This window comes from Podarcis filfolensis (assembly GCF_964270895.1).
Source record: "Podarcis filfolensis genome assembly, chromosome: 9".
NCBI classification, from domain to species: domain Eukaryota; kingdom Metazoa; phylum Chordata; class Lepidosauria; order Squamata; family Lacertidae; genus Podarcis; species Podarcis filfolensis.
In genome coordinates, this window is record NC_139610.1 from 48,112,159 (window position 1) to 48,123,728 (window position 11,570).

The 11,570-nt window shown below is 40.4% G+C and overlaps 1 long non-coding RNA gene across 1 annotated transcript; it reads right to left on the reverse strand.

The window, feature by feature from the left end:
- Positions 1-6,214: 6,214 nt before the first annotated feature.
- LOC310742666 lies at positions 6,215-11,259 on the reverse strand. Its single transcript, XR_014538644.1, has 2 exons — positions 11,190-11,259; positions 6,215-6,444 (listed from the first exon to the last, which is right to left on the reverse strand). It is a non-coding gene; the product is annotated as an uncharacterized lncRNA (long non-coding RNA).
- Between the last annotated feature and the right edge of the window lie 311 nt (positions 11,260-11,570).

Consider the following 11,570-nt stretch of genomic DNA (forward strand, 5'->3'; position numbering starts at 1 on the left):
CAATCAAAAGAAAGTTTTTTAAAAAGAAGAAGAAGAAGATTGTCATTGTTTTACTGTATTAGGATCAACATAAAACAAAAGAAGCTGTAATTATGGATATCAGGTATGATTTAACTGTATACTTACTTAGGGTACTGTAAAACCTATATATAGGAACCAATTTGTCTGACTTTGGAGAGTCTTCTGCAAAATAACTCTAGACTGCTACAGAGAATACATTTTCTAAATTTCCATAAACCCCACACAGAATGGATAGCAACTTCCCTCTTCTGCCAGTTTTTGGGGGCTCTCCAGTTGCTTGAATGCCAGGTTCACGCCTCTTCTTTCTATTTTCCTTTTTTAACTTGGCACTTCATTTACTACTACTGCTCATATGTTGGCAAAGCTGGGAGTAAAGTGGCAATTAAACACTTTTGGAAAGCAGAACTGGCACTCAAACAGTTGGAAGGCTCCCAGCGCCACCACATCCTTACTGTCACCAATTAATTGGGGGCACTTGGGGAAGTTACGAAACACTCCCTCCGTGTTCTCTCAAACCTTTTGCCTTTGTATTGTCATTGCATTTTCTAAACACATTAAGGCAATCCAAAGAAATGTCAGCAGGCAGATTTTTAAATGACAGATACTTGATAATTGCAAGCACAGCAGTGATGTCATGAAAGAGAAGAGGTAGGTGAAGTCAAAGGGAAAATGTGGAAAGAGAGAACAAAATAGGCAACAGCGAGGAAACTGTCTTCCTGTGCTAAATTCATATTCATCTACATAAACTCCCATCTCTTATCTCAAATTCATCCCTTTTCAGAATTCACAGAAATAATGCTCTCACAAGAGAAAATTCTGGGCATGGAAACGTATTTGTATTTTTATAATAATTCCTATTGACTGATACATAATGAGTGGAAATGCTTGCAAGATTCACTGTCAACAAAGTTGCCCTTCTCCAATAAATTGGAGAGCTCCCAAACAGCATAGGACAGCCTGCCTGACAGCTGAATACAGCATTGCTAGTGGTTGAAAATGACAGATTGGAAATGGGAGTTGGGATAAAGAAAAAAAGGAGGATAAGAAACTGAGGAGGGCAGGATGGGAAGAAAAGGGCAAGACACGTCTCCCACCAAGAAACAACATTGCATCCCCAAAAAGAAAGGCAGAGCAAGACATGTTTATCAACTCTAGGGGTATCAGTAGCAACCCTTCCACATTGGGCAAAGTGAGCCAGCTGCCACCGGTGATGGTATGGATGAGATAGGTTACACAAATAATTATTCATCATAAATACTTTCAAAACAAGGGAAGGCAATAAATCAATAAACAATAAATCCATTTACAATGTCCTAAAGTAGCATTTAAGGGACGTGGGTGGCGCTGTGGGTTAAACCACAGAGCCTAGGACTTGCCGATCAGAAGGTCGGCAGTTCGAATCCCCGCGACAGGGTGAGCTCCTGTTGCTCAGTCCCTGCTCCTGCCAACCTAGCAGTTCAAAAGCACGTCAAAGTGCAAGTAGATAAATAGGTACCGCTCCGGTGGGAAGGTAACGGCGTTTCCGTGTGCTGCTCTGGATCGCCAGAAGCGGCTCAGTCATGCTGACCACATGACCCGGAAGCTGTACGCCGGCTCCTTTGGCCAATAAAGTGAGATGAGCACTGCAACCCCAGAGTCGGTCATGACTGGACCTAATGGTCAGGGGTCCCTTTACCTTTACCTTTAAAGCAGCATTTATCTTTGCCCCCACCTCAGCTCATTGGGTTTGGGAAAGTCATATCTTTGGCCGTATGTGAGAACGAGGCAGGATTAAGATTGCTCTACCTACTGACTTCAAATAAAATATTCATTTAAAAACAATTCTGTGCAACTTGACTGGGGAAAGGTGCACTTTTAAAAAAATTGAAAGGGCTGTTAGTACCCTTTCCGTATGCTCATATCCCTGACATTTACAGGTTGGAGGAATAAGGGAATGAAAAGGGGTGTGACTAACAGCGACAGAACTTTTCTCAATCGAAAAGCACTATCACCATCCAAAAAACAGTGACATGTGGCCAATGATGTGAACTGTCCACTACAAAAAGAAAGAAATTGAACAGCAGCTATAGCATTATAAATGGTATGTCTGGGAGACCCATAGAACATTATATAGAGTAAAGGGAAGCTTTTAATGTTTAATAGACTACTGTATTTTAATATTCTGTTGGAAGCTGCCCAGAGTGGCTGGGGAAACCCAGCCAGATGGGCGGGGTATAAATAAATTATTATTATTATTATTATTATTATTATTATTATTATTATTCAAAATGAGCATTGTTATGACCTTGCCACTTCTCCAAGTGGTGAGAAGTTTATTTATTTTGCTTATTTATTAAATGCATATCCCTCCTATCCAAAGGAACACGGGTTCCAGGGGCAAATGGCTTAGTCAGTTTCAGTTTCCTTTTGAAGCAGGCTTATTAGTATTTGACTTTTTGATATTTGACTTATTTAAAGATGTACAGATTGAGCATGGAGGAAACACTCCAACAGAATGGCAAAGTTCGTTGCTCCCACGTCAGATTTTGGGATACAGTATACAGCTCACATAGTTCAAAAACTCAGATCTCTGTGCGGTGTCTTTCTCTAAAACCTGCAGATGTCTCCTTTTTATTCTCCTTTACACATACACCTGGTCCTCTCCCCCTGGCTAAGGAATGGAGGCTATAAATCCTCATAAGGCTGATTTTTATCACCCCCATTTCATGTATGGTGAGCCATGGGTATGAAATAGGCTCTCACTCTGATTCAGAACATTCCCCCAAAGTGCCTGTATCAAGAAGTAATTGGCTCCCTATGTATTTCCCATGGCAATATGTTGTCAGGCTGTTAACAAGTTCAAGTTCTCGTGAGATATGCCTTAGGCAATCTACACTGATAACCCTAGTCACAGAAATGTGATCTTACTGACACCCTCAAAGGCCATGGCAAATACAATTCATCACACAAATACATCCAGAAATGGTGATCAGAATTGGATGGCCATGCTGACCCAAAATAATTCACAGGGTCTGGGCAAGTGTGTGTGTGTGTGTGTGTGTGTGTGTGTGTGTGTGTGTGTGTGTTAGGAGCAGCCAATGTTCACCATGAGCAACCAAGCTTCTGATTTATACAAAACTCTTCCTTGGGGTGGATGTTCAAAAAGCATTAGGGGAAAATAGATTTTTCAGACTGAGGCCATGATGTTATGCCCTTGTCTGGAGATTGTTTCCATTTTAACATGGTAATGGCGGAAGTTCTTAATTAGGTTAAAACTTTGCCATGTGTTAAAATTTCCCATTATACAGAAGCATGCTGAGATAAAGAAGGAATGGCGAAAACCAATCGTCAGCTAGTCACATCTGTTCACCCACTAATCAAGATTTGATGTGCACCCCATGCTAATTCAGCAATGGTGATGCCTCTCTATATTCCATTCTCTTCCATCCTTGTTGCCTTAACATCAATTCCACATAGCTAATGTGACAATGGATTCTCATTATAATATGGAAAATCTATGCCCCATTATGCTGGCCCACACTTCTGGCTGCTATTAGTGTAATTGGTTTTTGCAAAGTGGTTTTCTTCTTCTTCTTTTCTTTGCCATTACATTGGTACACAGTTGCTCTGCTCAGAAGGATGGCTTGAAAGGCTAATCTAGGTCCATTTCCAGATGTGACTATTCATTCATTATTTTGAAAGATGAGGTTTTGGTAGCAGTGTTACAACAATAGTCCTGTGTGACGCTAATCAATCAAGGCAATAATATATCAAATCTTAATCGGCCAAATTCCTTAGCTACTCACTACTCAGGCATTCACACACAGTTATTTTCAATGATGTGGTAAAATGGAGGCTTTTAGAGATAGTTTCTGAGGTAACTTTGGAGTCAATTCAGAACCACCTCCCTTGTGACAGTTGTTTGCACTCCTGTGCGGCCATTTCCCATTATCTGTAGTGCATAGGTTCCCAATGAATAATTTCCCAGTAGCATTTACACTTGAGAGATGATCTTGTGGAAGGGTTCGATACTGCACCTATATTATTAGCCCCTCTCATGTTATCTCGCCAGGTTAAACAGGACTGAAGAGGTGTGAAATGCCATCTTGTAATAGAAGTGGTCCTCAGATATTTATTCTGAGGTGATAAATCACCATAAGGCCTATTTTTACCACTTCCATTTTGTATATCATGGATGAGCCATAAATATGAAATAGTTACCACCAGAAAATAAAATAAAGTTACCATATCAGAGACTGCTTTTCAGACCCTGCTATTGACATGACAATTTTTTATTATGGGGCTATTTCCCACAAATATTTCCTGACATAAAACTGCTGTGGGAAGTCATATTGATAATATTATTGATAATATCATGGTCTCAGAATAAATGCCTGAACCAATTCCATCTTAGAATCGTAGAATCATAGAGTTGGAAGAGACCACAAGGGCCATCGAGTCCAACCCCCTGCCAAGCAGGAAACACCATCAGAGCACTCCTGACATATGGTTGTCAAGCCTCTGCTTAAAGACCTCCAAAGAAGGAGACTCCACCACACTCCTTGGCAGCAAATTCCACTGTTGAACAGCTCTTACTGTCAGGAAGTTCTTCCTAATGATTAGGTGGAATCTTCTTTCTTGTAGTTTGGATCCATTGCTCCGTGTCCGCTTCTCTGGAGCAGCAGAAAACAACCTTTCTCCCTCCTCTATGTGACATCCTTTTATATATTTGAACATGGCTATCATATCACCCCTTAACCTCCTCTTCTCCAGGCTAAACATGCCCAGCTCCCTTAGCCGTTCCTCATAAGGCATCGTTTCCAGGCCTTTGACCATTTTGGTTGCCCTCCTCTGGACATGTTCCAGTTTGTCAGTGTCCTTGAACTGTGGTGCCCAGAATGAGATCTTACCTAAAACAACAACAGAAAACACATGAGAAAACAACAAATAAAACCAGGAATAAGAAAAGAATGTGCAAAATAAGACTCCTTACAAAACCACATTCAGTACCTTATTTTGTACTGTCATTGTTTTCCCTCCTACAGTTTTGAATTATTAAATGAAACACTTCTATCTATATTTAATGTAAAAGGTTGGCATCTATATAAATGGGCTATAAAGTAGTACAGGGACTAGACTGAAGAGATTTAGCCCCTCCCAGCTACTGAATAGATTCTACCACCTCAGATTGCAAAAACCACTCAAAAATACCTACTCAGATCCCACAGCTCATAAGGGGATTGGAGGTATGAACACCAAGAAACTTTGACAATATAATAAGCAATTTGAGGGGGGGAGGCTGCACATTTTAGAACAGTGTCCATGGAGATATGTGTTGTTTGTTGCTGTTATTTGTTTCTTGGGAAAGAACTTGTTTTAACCAAGCCCATTCCAAAGTGAGTGGAATTCACCCACCACGAAAAAATTGCAAACACTTCAACATGTTAAGTAAGATGTTGCCTATAGTTACTTTTGAGATATACTTGCTCCCTTCTGGACATGGTTTAGAAAATATAGCTACCTAGAGGCAAATGTGCAGCAGAGAATAATGTGTGGACATAGTTACTATTTTTCAAACTGTGTTATAAAATATGTTGGGGTTCCTCAGATGTTCATCAGTGAGAGGATCAGAGTCCACCATTACCAGTCTTCCACTGCTAAGTACAGCCACTGGAAGTGACTAGTTGAGTGTTCTCTTGAGCGACTCTCTCTCAGTTCATGCAGGGTGGACCATGAACAGTGAAACTAAAGATGCCTCACAAATACAGCATTGGACCTCTATGTGTACCCTGCAATACTTCCAATAATCTTCTACAATGCACAATATTGTGTAGCAAAGAAGTTTCTTAGCAGACGGGTTGATGTGAAAAGGGTTGCCCTTGGGGGGTAAATAACTGAAAGCCATTGGTCTAAAGTTTCTAGGTTCCTGTCCTTGGGGAGGAAACCTCCTACATACTTCAATGCATAGGAAATTCCATCTACCTAGAGTGGAATTTGAAATAAAATACTCACACTGGTCTACATTTGGATATGACCTATTTTGGGCAATATAGTAAGCTCCTAGAGTAGTAGTCACCAGCAAATGTAGCCAAATATAGTTATTTTTAATTAGGATAACGGGAATGTTGCCATTATCTCATATAGGAAAACACTTGAGTGCTGTGGAACTTAGAGCTGATACATATAATAAATTAGCACTGGTCCAAGTAGGCTGTCATGTAATGATTGCTTTATTTTTTAAAAAAGAAAAGCTTTATGCCATCATACTTCACAAATATTGCAAAGCTGAAAAGAAGCAGATGATAACAAGAATTCATTTGACTTTCTCCATCTTTCTTTGGCGTACATCTTAAAAATTAACTTGTTCTTGTCTCACTTTGGAAGTGGAGAAAGAAACTTGTTTTTAACTTCTATATTACTTTTGTTGTTGTGTTTTGGTTCCCCCTTGCAGATCTAAGGACAAAGAGCAAAATTAGCATGAGCTTTAAATTTATGAATGACTTGTTCTTGCAACCATATAGCTAAAGGGATTGTATTTTACTTTAACAACTGGAAGTTAAAAGTGCTTCTGTAAACTGCTCAGTGCAATAAATAAGTCCAGGGTGACTTATGCCTTTAGGGGTGCATTACAGCTTCTTCCCACCAAGCTTATTGGAGAGGAAAAAAACATGCAAAGCCTGTTGTCCTCCAGCTCTCCTGCCTAGGAGGGAGTCATCATGACAGTGCTGTCTCTTCTCTGAACACACGTAGTATATGACACCTCAGGGCGAGATGAATTAATTCAGGACCAGAATATGGTTCCTGTTTTTCATATGACAGTAAATCTCAGTGGAAAGCATGAACTTACCTGCAGGCTGCACACTCTCAGTTTCAGAGAAGAATGTTTTCCCATATCTAACTTAGCACTGACATGGGTTAATTCCATTTCCCCCTCAAATGTCTGATACCAGAAAGAAATTAGTTTTCTGAATCAAAACTGAACACTACAGTCTTACATTCAGTAAGGTTTACTTAGTGCGTGTCCAAGTGTAAAAATTAACTGTTCTCAGAGAAGTCCCCCAGTCCCCACTGCATTTCTGCATGTTTAGAACTGGAGGTGTTTACTCATTGAATGAAGGCACGTTTGAAGCAACCTATTTCATGCAGAAGGGAAGTGGCTCGGTAACCCTAATTATTTGAAGTTATTGGTTTGGGAATTAGCAGTGTAGTATATGGACCTGATCAAATGTAGTATGGTTGCAAAATATATAGAATGTTTACCACATAAGAGAGGATTACACTTTCTCATTTCAGCTTGCCACACTCTACAAAATTATCTGTCCATTTCTGTACTCTTCTTTTTCCTCATTTCTCTTGGCTCAAAAGCTGAGATTTAGCATGGATAGATAATGCAACTGTCTAAAAGTTGGAGTACACTCTTCATGTTGCGAGCCACATCTTCCATCAGACCCAACCAGCATGGTCAATGGTAAGGAAAAATGAGAGTTGTGGTCCACAACTTCTCTAAAGCATCATATTAGCTGCCCTCAGTCTAAAGGCTTAACTGACCCTAAATTTCACACCACACAGCTTTAACTGATTTCAATACCTTTTCTAGTGTCTACTGATTTATGAAATTCTCAAAACATTATGGCACAGTTGTTTGCAATACACATCCAGCTGTGCATGCACAGATAAGTCACCACAACACCCCAGAAGCCCTAATCTCTTCCCATCCACTGTGAATGGATATCACAGTATGCCAGCCAGTACCCAGAAAGAGATGCCAGCTTACTGCCAGTTTCCTACCCAGCCCTATTGAGGCATTAGAATTTACTTTGAATCCTGGTTTGAAGAAGAAAGACTGGATGGAGAAAAGCTAATCATCTTAAGTTAATGGCAAGCATACTATGATCCTTGCACAGGGAGGGGAAGGGTGAGAAGAGGCCTCCACTTGGCTTTGTTACCATCGTTCCATATTACTCAACTGTATGCATGCCAGGAGGGATTCTGCTCTTAGTGTTTGGGGAGTGTGATGTTGTGTAACAACAAATATATACAGATGACCAAATGCGCTATCTGGGCTGCAAGGCCGTGTCAGTTTTGCAGTGAGTATTTCCAAAGGTATTTGTTGAGTCATACCACTAGACCTCACGGGGGGGAATCGCATCACAGTATGAATATTCAGTTTACAGTATTTAACACAGGTCATAAGCACATTTTCCTCTGCCCATTGTTGGTCATTATGCAGCACATACACCCCAAACAGAACCGCATTTGCCTGAAATACATTTGGGTCCTTCTTTATTCCAGGTCCAGAGACATGCTGACCACTTTTCTATTAGTAAAGGTGTTTCAAAAACAACTCCCCATGCAATTATACTCTGTTGGTAACTGCACCCGTGGTTAAAGTGGAGGTGTTTTTTTGTAGGGGAGGGAGCCAAAGAAGAGATACTCATGGTGCTGACTACAGCTCACAACCTTTTTAAAAAGATCACTTGCGGCACCCATTAAAAATCCATAAGCGTGTGCTTTTCTTATTGGTGTTTTTACATGTATGTACATGAATGTATGACTTTTGCTGTCCCTGGAAGCTTTTCGTCTGTGGATAGAAAAGAGAAATAAGAGTGTTGACAGGTAATTATTTGCCTTCCAGGATAGTATATGGTAATGAGTACGGTACTGAATTCTTTGTTCTTTCTTATACATTTAAAATTTACCAGTTTTGCTCCCTGAATTTAAAAAGTTGAACATTTATCTGTTGAGCTTTTCAGAAACAGTCATTTGGTGCTTGTTATCTTGGTGTTCTTAAGTCTGATAGGTGATTAGTCATTCATTTCCTTGTTAATAAATTATTCATTTGCTTCATTAGATATTCGCTTCGTTTAGCTATCTTGTGGTTTTCTTTTCTTTTTTTAAAGTTTGCAGTTGTTTGATATATTAAGCTGCGTCATAAGATACCAAAGAGCTGAAATCTAGGGTAGCACAGTTTTTATGTTTTTTTCTTTTAATGGGTTTCCTTTCCTCTTTCTTCACTGGATTGCTCTGCCCAGAACAATTTGAGCACTATGCATTTTTCTTATTGGGTCTCATACACACCATACATTTAAAGCATATGGTTTTCTCCAAAGGATCTTGGAAAATATAATTTGTCAAGGGTGTTGGGGATTGTAGTTCTGTGAGGGTAAACTACAGTTCCCGGGATTCTTTGGGAGAAGACATGTGCTTTAAATGTATGCTATGTACACAGCCATTGGCTCCACATAAAATGTGGTATCTGTATGGTATAGGTAAAGGTAAAGGGACCCCTGACCATTAGGTCCAGTCGTGACCGACTCTGGGGTTGTGGTGCTCATCTCGCTTTATTGGCCAAGGGAGCCGGCGTACAGCTTCCGGGTCATGTGGCTAGCATGACTAAGCCGCTTCTAGCGAACCAGAGCAGTGCACGGAAATGCTGTTTACCTTCCCGCTGGAGTGGTACCTATTTATCTACTTGCATTTTGATGTGCTTTCGAACTGCTAGGTTGGCAGGAGCAGAGACCAAGCAACGGGAGCTCACCCCGTCCCGGGGATTCAAACTGCCGACCTTCTGATTGGCAAGTCCTAGGCTCTGTGGTTTAACCAACAGCACCTGTTAAAATGGCAAGTTATTACTACATAGCAGCCATGGGGTTCCATGAAGATCTAAGACAATGACATCATTTTTTCTGAAATCCATTATGCCAACCCTCATGAGCAGTTGAATAATTATTTCTGTAATGACTCTCTTATTTTTAAAAAATATTTATTTGTTCTGTTTTGCTGGTTGCTGGTCTTGCCTCCTGTGAGAGGAAGTATGGGATTGAAAAACAAAAAGCTTAATGCATCCCCTAGTGGGAGGGAGGGTGTGTGCCTATGTGTGCTGAGACAGGCCCTGAAAGCCAAAGAGAGTTCTGGAAGCCTGAAGGCATGTGTTTGTTTGCATGTATGTGTATAGTTTTTTCTGAGGAGGATGCCTGTGAGAAGACTCATAAAGAAAGAGGCCCAGCATTGTGTGATTAGTAATAGACAAATAAAACATCTGTTGTTTTGGAAAATCAGATTATTCTGCCTGGGTGAGCCACTGGACTAGGCCACTATGCTACATAATAATTCATTCAAATGCTATCAGACAGGACCGGCCCACACATGAGGCAAGATGAGGTGATTGCCTCAGGTAGCCAAATCCATGGGGCAGCAGATCCCAGTCTAGATCTTTATTTCCCCATTGTTCCTGATGTAGGTCTTCACTCACCCCTTCTTCTCTGGAGGAGACAGAGGAGCCATTTTGTGGCTTGCCTCAGGTGCCAAAATATATTGGGACAACCCTGTTATCAAAGTATGTGCACAAAGAAGCATGAGAAGCAGTAGCCATGTTGTTTTGTCAATGTATGAAGGACCCATGCATAATCATCAAAGCAAGTTGTGAGGAGCTTCACCATCTACATGTAGCTGTCCAAAAGCAAGGGAGGATTAAAATCTTCCTCATTGCTGGCCACAATGTTGCCGTCTACAGTACAAGCTTACTATGGGGTGAGAAAGATACTGTGGTAAGAGCAGATGTGGCTAAGAGACTAAGCTCTTGTTCAAGAAGTCCTGGGTTTGAATTCCAGCCCTGACATAAACTCACTAGGGAAGCAACTCAGCCTCAATCACAGTCCCTCCATCTATAGCAGAGGTGGGGAACTTCAGACTTTATGTACATATAGCAAAAAGCCCACATGCTGAGCATGTGAATGGCAAGATTAGCAGACTGAGTCCTGTCATGCACCCTGCTTGAGTACTTTTGCCTGGTTGGAATGTATCCTTTTACTCTGATAATGCTTTTTGCTTGTTTGGATTGTGTATAGAGAGGCATGTGTGTAGAAAGAAGCCTAATGTACAGAAGTAAAATTTACATCTGTTGCTCCACTGACTTTTGCCTCAGGTCCTACCCATCACTGGCATGTGGCCTTCAGAAGGTTGCCCAGAAGTAAATACAGCCCTTGACCTGGAAATGCTTCATCACCCCGATCTAACATCTGGATATAATTCTGACCTACCCTACCTTACATGGTTGTTGTAAGGATTACAATAAGATAATATGCATGAAATGTTTGGGCATTTGAAAGCACAAAAGGACCTAAATTAGGACCAAGTCAGCATTTGGTAACTGATTATTTGTAATTACTAAATATACTTATGGAATCTACCTCAGCTGGATTCCAACTGGGTTTTTGAGGTTCTGCCTTATTGGGTTTTTAAAGTTCTGGAATAACTCATAATGTCAGATTCCATTATTTTTCCAGACAAAAGATTTATGGAATTTTGCAACCTGGGTGAGAGAGGATTCCCTTTTCTGTTTGTTTGTTTGTTTGTTTGTTTGTTTGTTTGTTTGTAGTTAGGAATGATGAAGCCAAAACCAAAAATAAATTAAAACAAGCTCATTTTTACGCAATAGCACAATTTCACATAGTAAAATTTTGTAATGATACCAATGCACTACTACTGCTGCTACTAACAACAACAACCGTTCTTGTTATTTTAGGGCACATATACAAAATCCATTCTGACATTCCAAAAGTCAGAGTTCA